The following is a 9,292-nucleotide window of genomic DNA, read 5'->3' on the forward strand; positions in this document are numbered from 1 at the left end:
GAGCGTAGCCTGAGGAAAGGCTGCAGGACCAGGCTCTGTACAGACTGCCTGGCTGTTTCCCCTAAGAGAATTCCTGTGTCAGCACAGGACTGCCCAGCATTACCACTGCTAACTCCGAATATGGCTCAGAACATTCAGGACTGAAATTTGGCATGTGACATCTGATGCCAGGAGCAATTTTTTTTTAAAATAAATTAAAATTAAACATGGCAAATGTTTAATTTATAGTAGTGCAAACAATTTTTTTTTTAAATGACATGTCCTGAATTTCTTGTCCTCAAGTAATGACAAATTATGTTTGTTTAAAATAAAAAAAATTGCTGAACATTTGTCCATACTGACTAGGCCTGAACATTATTGTATCCATACCTATCAAACATTTCTAAGGTGCCTATCAATGTAGTTTCTCGGAGTTTTATTGGATTCATTTGTACTTTATCCAGGAACTGAGGTCGACGGCTTGTCTTCACTTGAAACGCTATAGTGGCACAGCTGCATCAGCACCACTATAGCGCTTCACTGTAGACACTACCTTTGCTCCCATCAGCGTAGGGTAATCTACCTCCCCAAGAGGCAGGAGTAACATCAACAGAAGAATTCTTCTGCCAACCTAGCGCTGTCTACACCAGGAGTTAGATCAGCTTATCTACATTGCTCAGGGGTGTGGATTTTTCACACCCTTGAGCAACAGAGCTACGCCAACGTATGTTCCCAGTGTAGCCCAGACCTTAGTCACGACTACCAAGTGTTTCCTGTATAGCTATACTGGCCAGTACTCCTAGTGGAGATGCAGTTTATACCAGTTCTAGTGCTCTCTCCCCCATCCCCTCAATATATTTGCATTTACACTAGGGTTTTTTTTCCCAGTGTAAAAATTTCAAAAATTACATCCACTAACTGACACTATTTTAACAACAAAAATGCCTGGTGTAGAGCTGGCCTGATTTTGACAAACAAAATTCTGCCAAACACAGTAATTCATTTTCCTCAATTTTTTTTTTTTTTTGGCAGTTGTATTCATCCATAATGTGCAAATATAACAAAGAGACACTGACAAGTCTCATTTGTCCTACTTGTAGGTTTTGTTAAAATAAGTTTTTACAAAATCTAAGTCCAATAGAAATGTTTCCAGGAAAAGCTTCCAGGTAGCTTAATTACAATGAAAATAGCCCACTTGAATTTTAACAGCCCCTACAATATTTGAGTGGCAAATATCCCATGAGAAAGCGAAAGCGAAATTGACCCTGAGCCCCAAAGTAGATCACACACACATTTTCTATCTTTTATCTTACTTTTTGAGTTGGTATAATTAAAGAACATGTAATTAAACTGAAAATAAATTACATTCTAATAACATAAAGGGTCCAGAAGAGCAAAGTTGTTCAAAGCAAAGGCCAAAGGGAAACTTGCTCAGTAACTAAATTTTATTAAAGTCACTGCTTGTAACTTTCAAGAAAAAAAATCACTTTAAAAATAAAAATCCATCAAACATAAATATATAAATAAATAAATTGGAAGCTACCATTCTGATTGTCTAGTGATAGAAGTTAAAGGGGAGAACTGCAAAGCCTAAAAAAAGAATTACCTATCATGCAAGAACACTTTTTAAAAAAATTGAAAGACATTTATAACCACTATTTTAAAATGTAATTAACACTATATTTAAAGAAAAAGTGAGACAATTACCACCTCTTAAAGATCTTACGAAATCTGAGCTGCAGAACTCCTGCCAGATGGAATGATATCACAAAAAACAAAATAATAGATGTTTAGAAGAACCATTCCATTCAAAACTTCAACTCCTATTGTCATTATGTGCTAAGTATTTATTAATTATTATTATCATCATCATCATCCACCACCACCACCACCACTCCTTTTGTTTATGGTACTTGGGATGTGCTAGGAAGTCTGCAGCTCAGATATCTCAAAATCATTGGGCTCAGCTCTGCAAAATGCTTTGGGGCTACTTGGCACCTCTCAAGATCAGGTTCAGAGAGGTAATTTTGTTAGACTGCAGCACTACTTACATTCTGTTGAAGCAACAGCCACAGACCATTTTTCCTCTTGGAATTTTAACAAGTTCTCAATGTGTAGCAAACTCTTTGTATGTTCACCTTTAAAAACACAGCGAATGTTGTGTCCCACTGGAACCCATGAGAAAGTCACAGACTGTTAAAATTGTAACAGCTTTTTTTTTTTTTTTTTGTTTTTTTTTTAAAGCTGTTCATATAAGTTGTTTTGTTTTTTTAAATGGAACTTAAGTTGTGTGCTTGGATTTCAAATTCCCAGGAGCATATCGATGCATGAAAATATGCAAATTCAAATGCATGTTTCATATTTCGCCTGTACATGTGACCATTTACATGTCCAGCTGGCCCTTTGTGCTTGCAAGAGCTTAATTTTCACATGCAGCTTCAATAACTGGACCCATATATCAGGTATGCAATAGAACATACGTATATCGTGTCTATACACATGCCTATAGGTGTGTAAGACATCAGATTACATGGGGAGTTATTTTTGGATACCTATTTATTTTCTGCACATGTATTTCTCACTGGATCATCAAGTTTCTTGAAGATTATAATAAGGACTATTTAAAGACTGACACAATACCACTATCACCACATTAAAAAAAGAAAAAAAAAAAAAAGAAAAAAGGAAAACTCTGGCAAACTAGTTAAAGTAAAGCAATGGGCTTTTAATATACATGTTGGCAGTTGCTTTTGACTGAAAGGCTAGACTGGACTAGGATGTACAATTTTGGAGCCCTGGAAGAAGCTGGTAAAGACACCAATATTTTCCCCCTTTTTTTGGCAAAGGAGCTAACAACGCACCCCCCCCCCCCCACACACACAACCCGAGATAATGATTTTACTTGTAAAATTCCTGGGAGGAGTTAGAAACTAAACAAAGCTCAATTTAAACAGCATGTTGTCACAATTCTACTATCAATGGGCCCAAAGCATGAGAGTTTAGATCTAATGCTCTGGTTTAGATCCATCTAACAGAAATGGCACCAAGTCTGAGAATTTGAAGGTATGAAGTTACCCAAAGTTCCAGGAGAGTTTGAAACAGGTGCTACAATTCAGTTCCATTTTATAAAGCAAAGTCAATTGGACATGGATATTATTTCTTTCCAAAGTTGATGATATTTGGGTTCGGGGTACCATTTGAGGAACATTTCTAATATTTATCAAACAGTGCTAGCTACTACAGAAAAATATGTATGTGAAGGAAAAGGGATGCATATGTGGATGTGAAAACATTCTCTGACTGGTGTAATGCTGTGTGCTGACTAGTGTGTGTGTGTGTATCAGAGAAAGACAAACAGTGTTTGTACATTTCTAGGCTGGTGTGTAGGTGTGTGTGATTGCACGTTTCTTGGCTGGTGTGTGTGTCTGTACACTCCCTGGCTAGGAGAGAATGTGTTTGTGAGAGCATATTCCCTGATTGGGATGGTATGTATGTGTCTGTACATTCCCTCTATGTGTGCGTCCCATTCCCTGACCAGAAAGTGTGTCCGTTCCCTGGCTGGGGTGTATGTGTGTCCCTATTCCCTGATGGGGATGGAGTGTGTCTGTCCCTATTCCCTGACTGGGATGGGATTATGTGTGGGTCCCTATTCCCGGGCTGTGTGTGTGTGTGTGTCTCTCTCTCTGTCCCTACCCCAGGCCAGCCGGGCTGTGTGTGTGTCTCTCTCTGTCCCTACCCCAGGCCAGCCGGGTTGTGTGTGTCTCTCTCTGTCCCTACCCCAGGCCAGCCGGGCTGTGTGTGTGTGTCTCTCTCTGTCCCTACCCCAGGCCAGCAGAGCTGTGTGTGTGTGTCTCTCTCTCTCTGCCCCCACCCCCGGCTGGGCTGTGCGTGTCTCTCTCTGTCCCTATCCCAGGCCAGCCAGGCTGTGTGTGTGTCTCTCTCTGTCCCTACCCCAGGCCAGCCAGGCTGTGTGTGTGTGTCTCTCTCTCTCTCTCTCTCTCTCTGTCCCTACCCCAGGCCAGCAGAGCTGTGTGTGTGTGTGTGTTTCTGTCTCTCTCTCTGTCCCTACCCCAGGCCAGCCAGGCTGTGTGTGTGTCTCTGTCTCTCTGTCCCCGCCCCCGGCTGGGCTGTGTGCGTCTCTCTCTCCGTCCCTGTCCCGGCCGGGCTGGGCGTGGGCGGGCCGTGCCGTGTCGTGTGTGCTCCCTGCCGGGTGATTGCCTGGCTGGAGCCGGGACGCAGACAGGGCGGGGCGGGGATTCCCTGGCAGCCGGGCGGCGGCGCGGCGCGGCGGGACAGACGGAGGCGGTGACCCTGCTGGGAGGCTCCGTCTCTCGCCCTCCCCGCTCCGCCTGCAGCCGGCCCCCACCTTGCCACATGCACAGCGGCAGCAGCACCCATGAGTCAGGCGGCGGCGGCGGCTGTTCAGCCCGGCGGCCACCAGGCGATTGCTTGGCGCCCGCCCGCCCGGCCGGCCCGGCAGGGCTCCCCGAGCGCGGGGGCCGGCCGAGCCCGGCAGCGGGGCCTGGGCAGCGCCGGGCGCAGGCTGGGCCGTTCCGGGCGGCGCCGCGCCGCGCCAGCCTGCGGCTCGGCTCTGCCTGGCCCCCGCCGTGCAGCGGCAGCTGGCGCCGCGTCGGGCTGCGCTGCCCTGCCCTGCCCTGCCAGCCCCCGCCGGCGGCAGGGAGCGAGTCAGCAGCAGGCTCAGCCGAGGGAGGCAGGGCGCCGCCCAGGGCAAAGCGCTCCCCGGGGCCGGAAGACGAGCTGGAGGGAGGGAGAAAAGAGTGAATGGGGGAGAGAAAAGAGTGAATGGGGGAGAAGGGGAGGAAACGTGAATGGGGGCGGGAGAGAGAAAGAGAAAAGAAGAGTAAATGGGGGGGAGAGGCGGGGGGGGGGGGAGAGTGAATAGGGCAGAGAGATAGAGAGGGGAAAAGTGAATGGGGAGGAGCTGGAGAGAGAAAACAGGGAGGAGATGGAGGGAAGGGAAAATACGTTTTAGGGAGAGATGGACACGAAAAGGCAGAGAGAGGACACGGAAAAGGGAGAGAGGGAAGAGATAAACAGATGAAACGAGAGGAGAGGAAAGGACAAGGGATGTGAATAGGGAAGAGAGAGGGGTGAAGAGAAGGAGACGGGAAAGGGGAAGAGCAGGAGGGTGGAGTAGCACAACAGCCCTTCCCGCCCAAGTCCAAAGACCATGCTGAAGTGAGCTGGAAGTTGGTTTTTCCCCACCTTTGGTCATTAGCACCGCAGTCTCATTTAGAAATATGTTCAGATATTTGGCCCATGGCCTACCCCACGTGTACTGAGTGTAGTTCAGTGATTAAAGACTCCTGACTCACTGAGGGCCCAGTCCTACAAAGGTGTGTAATTTTACTGATCTGCATAGTCTCATTGACTGCAGTTACTCACGTGTTTAAAATTAAGCATGTGCTTACCTGTTTTCAGGAATGGGGCCTAAGTGATTTTGCCTTTATGGAAAAGCCCCATGCAAATTCATAGAAAATGGTAACTTCTCTGTTTCGCTTTTTGTTGTTGTTCTGGGGACACTTGTGTAGCGTTTCAGAGAAAACAATATCCTTGTTTTAAAAAACCTCTAGAAAGGAACTAATTTTTAAAAATTAAATTCTATAGGTTTTAGAGAGATTTCTATAAAATTACTGGTTTATTGGTTTAATCCCTGTTAAACCATAAGAGTAGATCCCAACCTCAATTTAACCATCTGTAAATGGATGTAACAACACCTTCGTAGCTCACTGGATATTGTGATCCAAAGATGCACGATGAGAGCCCCGTATGAAAGGTGCTGGGAGAGTGCAAAGCATTATAAATATTTTCCAAGTGGCTTTAGAAATGCTCTTAAATGATCACAATCTGTACTGCTTACATCTGTTTCAACTAAAAGAAGGAGGGGCTGGGAAATGGCATAACTAAGAACTAAACCCAAAAAGAGAAAATCTTTAATTAGACAACTTGGTTTCTAAAGAATGTTGCAATGTATAGAAATCTTGTGCCATTATGTGCATCCGGAATGACACTGGGCCTCTTAGTTCCATTACAGTCCAAGGCACTTAATCTGTTCTCCGGAACAGATAGGAAAAATTCAATTAAGGCATAGACTGCCTGACACAGGCTAAAGCAATTAACATCACTGCTGGTATGAACCTGGCCCTGGTCATCTAAAAGGTAAAGCACTCAATAACTCACCTGCCTTTCTGTCCATAGAGTAGAGGGTGTTTGCTGTATCATCCAGATATACAGGGGTAGCTTCTTATAGTCTTTTACGTTCTCCTCCTGCTTTAAACATGTTGAAGAGTGAAAATTAATCAAAAAGCTCTTAAAGCATAGACTGGTGGGATCAGGTCCCCCCTACTTGTTATTATCCTGTCAATGTGTGTGACAGTGGGTTCCATTAATGCTCACTTTTGATCCCTTCCTCCCAACCTGTTTGCAGCTGCATCTTAAAGGGCCCGTGTTTGGCTGCTTCTTCCCACCTGGTCCATAAGACCTGGCAGGGGACACTATCTAGCACCTGAATCCTGCGGGAATTCTGCGCCAAAAAAAAAAAAAAAAAAAGAAAGAAAAATTCTGCCCCCCCAAATTAAAAGTTTTGCACATAATATTTTAAAATTCTGCATATTTTATTTGTCAAAATAACACACTATAATCATGCCAGTTTTAGTTATTTTGGTAATTTATTTTAAAATACCTGTCAGTAAGCATGTCTAACTATACAGACAACAAAAAAGATTCAGGAAATGTTTTTTGACAAATAGATTCCTCACTAGGCATACTAATACTTTGAGTGATAATTAATTTAACTACAATACAGAAACGTATTTCCCGCACCCCAGTGTAAATGCTTGAGGGAGTCAGGGGTACCAAAGGAGCTGAGGGACAGGGAAGTAATAGTGAACCTGGAGGGTTGTTAGGTGTGGGTAGGAGAAGTTGGAACAGGTTTGTTTTTTGTTGTTTTTTTGAGGGGCAGGCAGGCGAGTGGGAGGGACTCTCCCATGCAGATTCTGGCTAGTCACCCCACTAGTGTCTGTGCCCCCACCAGTCTGTCCACCCCACTAGCCCTTCTGAACACCAGTCTGAGATTCTCCCAGCAGCCCCTTGTGCCCTGCACTGTAGGTCCCCCAACATCAGAGGCCTCTTTACCTGGACAGGATGCTGTGAGGAACAGTCCCAGACACTGCCATCTCCCTATCCACAGCTGCCTTCTGTTCTGGTGCCGCAGCAGCCCCTGGTGGGTCAGAGATGTAATTGCAGCCCATCTACATCAGAATGTGTTTTCTGCCGGGGAAAAAAAAATCTGCGGGTGACATGAATTCTGCACATGTGCAGTGGCAAAGAATTTCCCTAGGAGTAATAGGAAAACGTGCAAAAGCCAAGAATATCCAGGAAACCCATGCCCAAACCGTGCAAATCTCTGGCCATGCTTCCAGGGTGCCCCACTAAGAGCAGCATATCTGGTTTTGCTGCTGGGCTGCCATTAACTCCTGTACTGTGAGTGCATCCTATGACCCCTCTAGTGGGATTTACAGAGCACAAAAGAACTGATGCTGCATTAAGCATCCCGAGCCTGATTCTCCATTTCATTATGCCTGTTTTGTTCCTCTACTGGTTTCAGTGGCATTACACCAGTATGAAACCAGCATGATAGAACAGAGCATGAGGGGCCCCGTATTTAATGCAGAAATTAGTTCATGTACAATAGAGAATATACATCTTAGAGTAGTTGGTCCCCCTGACTCCTTCCAGGCCATTTCCTCTTTTACCGTGCTGTTTCTGTGGATTATTTATTATAATTTATAATACTTATTATAATAATAAAACATGCTTTACAAAGATGAACTAATAAGTCCACCCTTGTGGTGCAGGTAGGTCACAGTTACCCACATTTTACAGGTGGGGAAACAGGCAGAGAGGCTAAGGCCTACATTTTACACCATTTACATTAGTGTCCACTAATTTTGGGTGCCTGTCTTGACACTCAAGGCCTGATTTTCAGAGTGGCTGATCACCCATTCCTCCCATTGACTGTTGGGCATGCAAAATTAGTTGATACTTTTGACAATTTTAGCATAAAAATCACAGTGTCAGAGCAGAGACCAGAACCCAGGAGTTCTTGGTGTCTTTATTTGTCCTTTATGTTATGTAGCAGAGGGGAAATTGCTGTGAAGGTAATATGGGTGTAGATAATAACAACTTCCACACATTTTACAGTGTGTGTAATGTATATGATATAGTCTTCCATTTCAAAAGATCCCAAAGTGTTTTATTAAAAATAATAATAAAAGCACTTTAATTGGGCTTTACAGTTTTACTGCACTGTACAAACATTAATTACAAACTGCTAAATTCTAGATGAGAATTACTCCACTCAGCCACTGAAATGCAGCCACCTCTGGAGAGCTGTTTAACAGCCTATATCAGCATTACGCTCCAGTTTAGGGGTAAAAATGATTAAAACTATATCCTATTGAAACTGCAGGGGGAATTTAGGTAGGCAAAATGAAATTCCTTGAGTTGGAATTTAGCCAGGACACCCAGGTTAACACCCCAGTGCTTGCAAAAAAAGTGTTATGGGATCATTAATGACCCCAAGTAGACAGGATATAATGAGTACATACAGCTGCATTACAGCATTACTTCATATTGCACAAGCTTGTAATATGCTATATAAAAGATTTTCCTGCCACCCTCCCTGGAAAATAAATTCGTTTGTACATTATAGTGGAAACCTCTGAGTAGCTTTTATGAATGAAGCTTCTGAAATAAAAAATTATACCAAACCTGACTGTCAGCTGATGGTGTTTTTTAAAAACGTCTATAAAAAGATCAAGCACAAGTCTCTCTGCTATGTGCTTAATAACTATGTACCTTCATAAATGCTCTGAGATATGCACATATTTCAGCAAGGTGTCCCATTTTTGTAATTTCTCCAACTCCTTCTCTTGAGCCAGCATTTGTAAAATGATATTTCTATATTTACTGAAACATCTATTTAAAGAGGAATCCCTCATAATTACTCACTGCACAGATAGATGACACTGTTTGGCTGTGTTTATTTAGTTTCTATTAGTGATTGGCAAAAGGTCTACCGTGGCTTTAAAGCAGATATAAATGAATGACCTGTTGATCATAAAATAAAGTATGATGATCTTTTTTAGTCCTCGTGGGAAATGGCATGTAGAGGGGATATGTATCACCATCTTCCATCATTTCCATGATAAAAATATTAACTCCAATCATTTCTCATGGGTTGGCTCGAGAAGAAGTTCCATAAAGAACTATATGGTCTATGTTATATAAT

The 9,292-nt window shown here is 43.6% G+C and overlaps 1 long non-coding RNA gene across 1 annotated transcript; it reads right to left on the reverse strand.

Annotated features, from left to right (window-relative positions):
• Positions 1-2,082: 2,082 nt before the first annotated feature.
• On the reverse strand, positions 2,083-7,180 carry LOC137151121 (uncharacterized). Its single transcript, XR_010919188.1, has 3 exons — positions 7,135-7,180; positions 6,181-6,270; positions 2,083-2,117 (listed from the first exon to the last, which is right to left on the reverse strand). It is a non-coding gene; the product is annotated as an uncharacterized lncRNA (long non-coding RNA).
• Between the last annotated feature and the right edge of the window lie 2,112 nt (positions 7,181-9,292).

Source organism: Emydura macquarii, unplaced genomic scaffold, assembly GCF_026122565.2.
Source record: "Emydura macquarii macquarii isolate MOO-44397 ecotype Brisbane River unplaced genomic scaffold, CSIRO-AGI_Emac_v2 contig_1045, whole genome shotgun sequence".
Lineage (NCBI taxonomy): Eukaryota > Metazoa > Chordata > Testudines > Chelidae > Emydura > Emydura macquarii.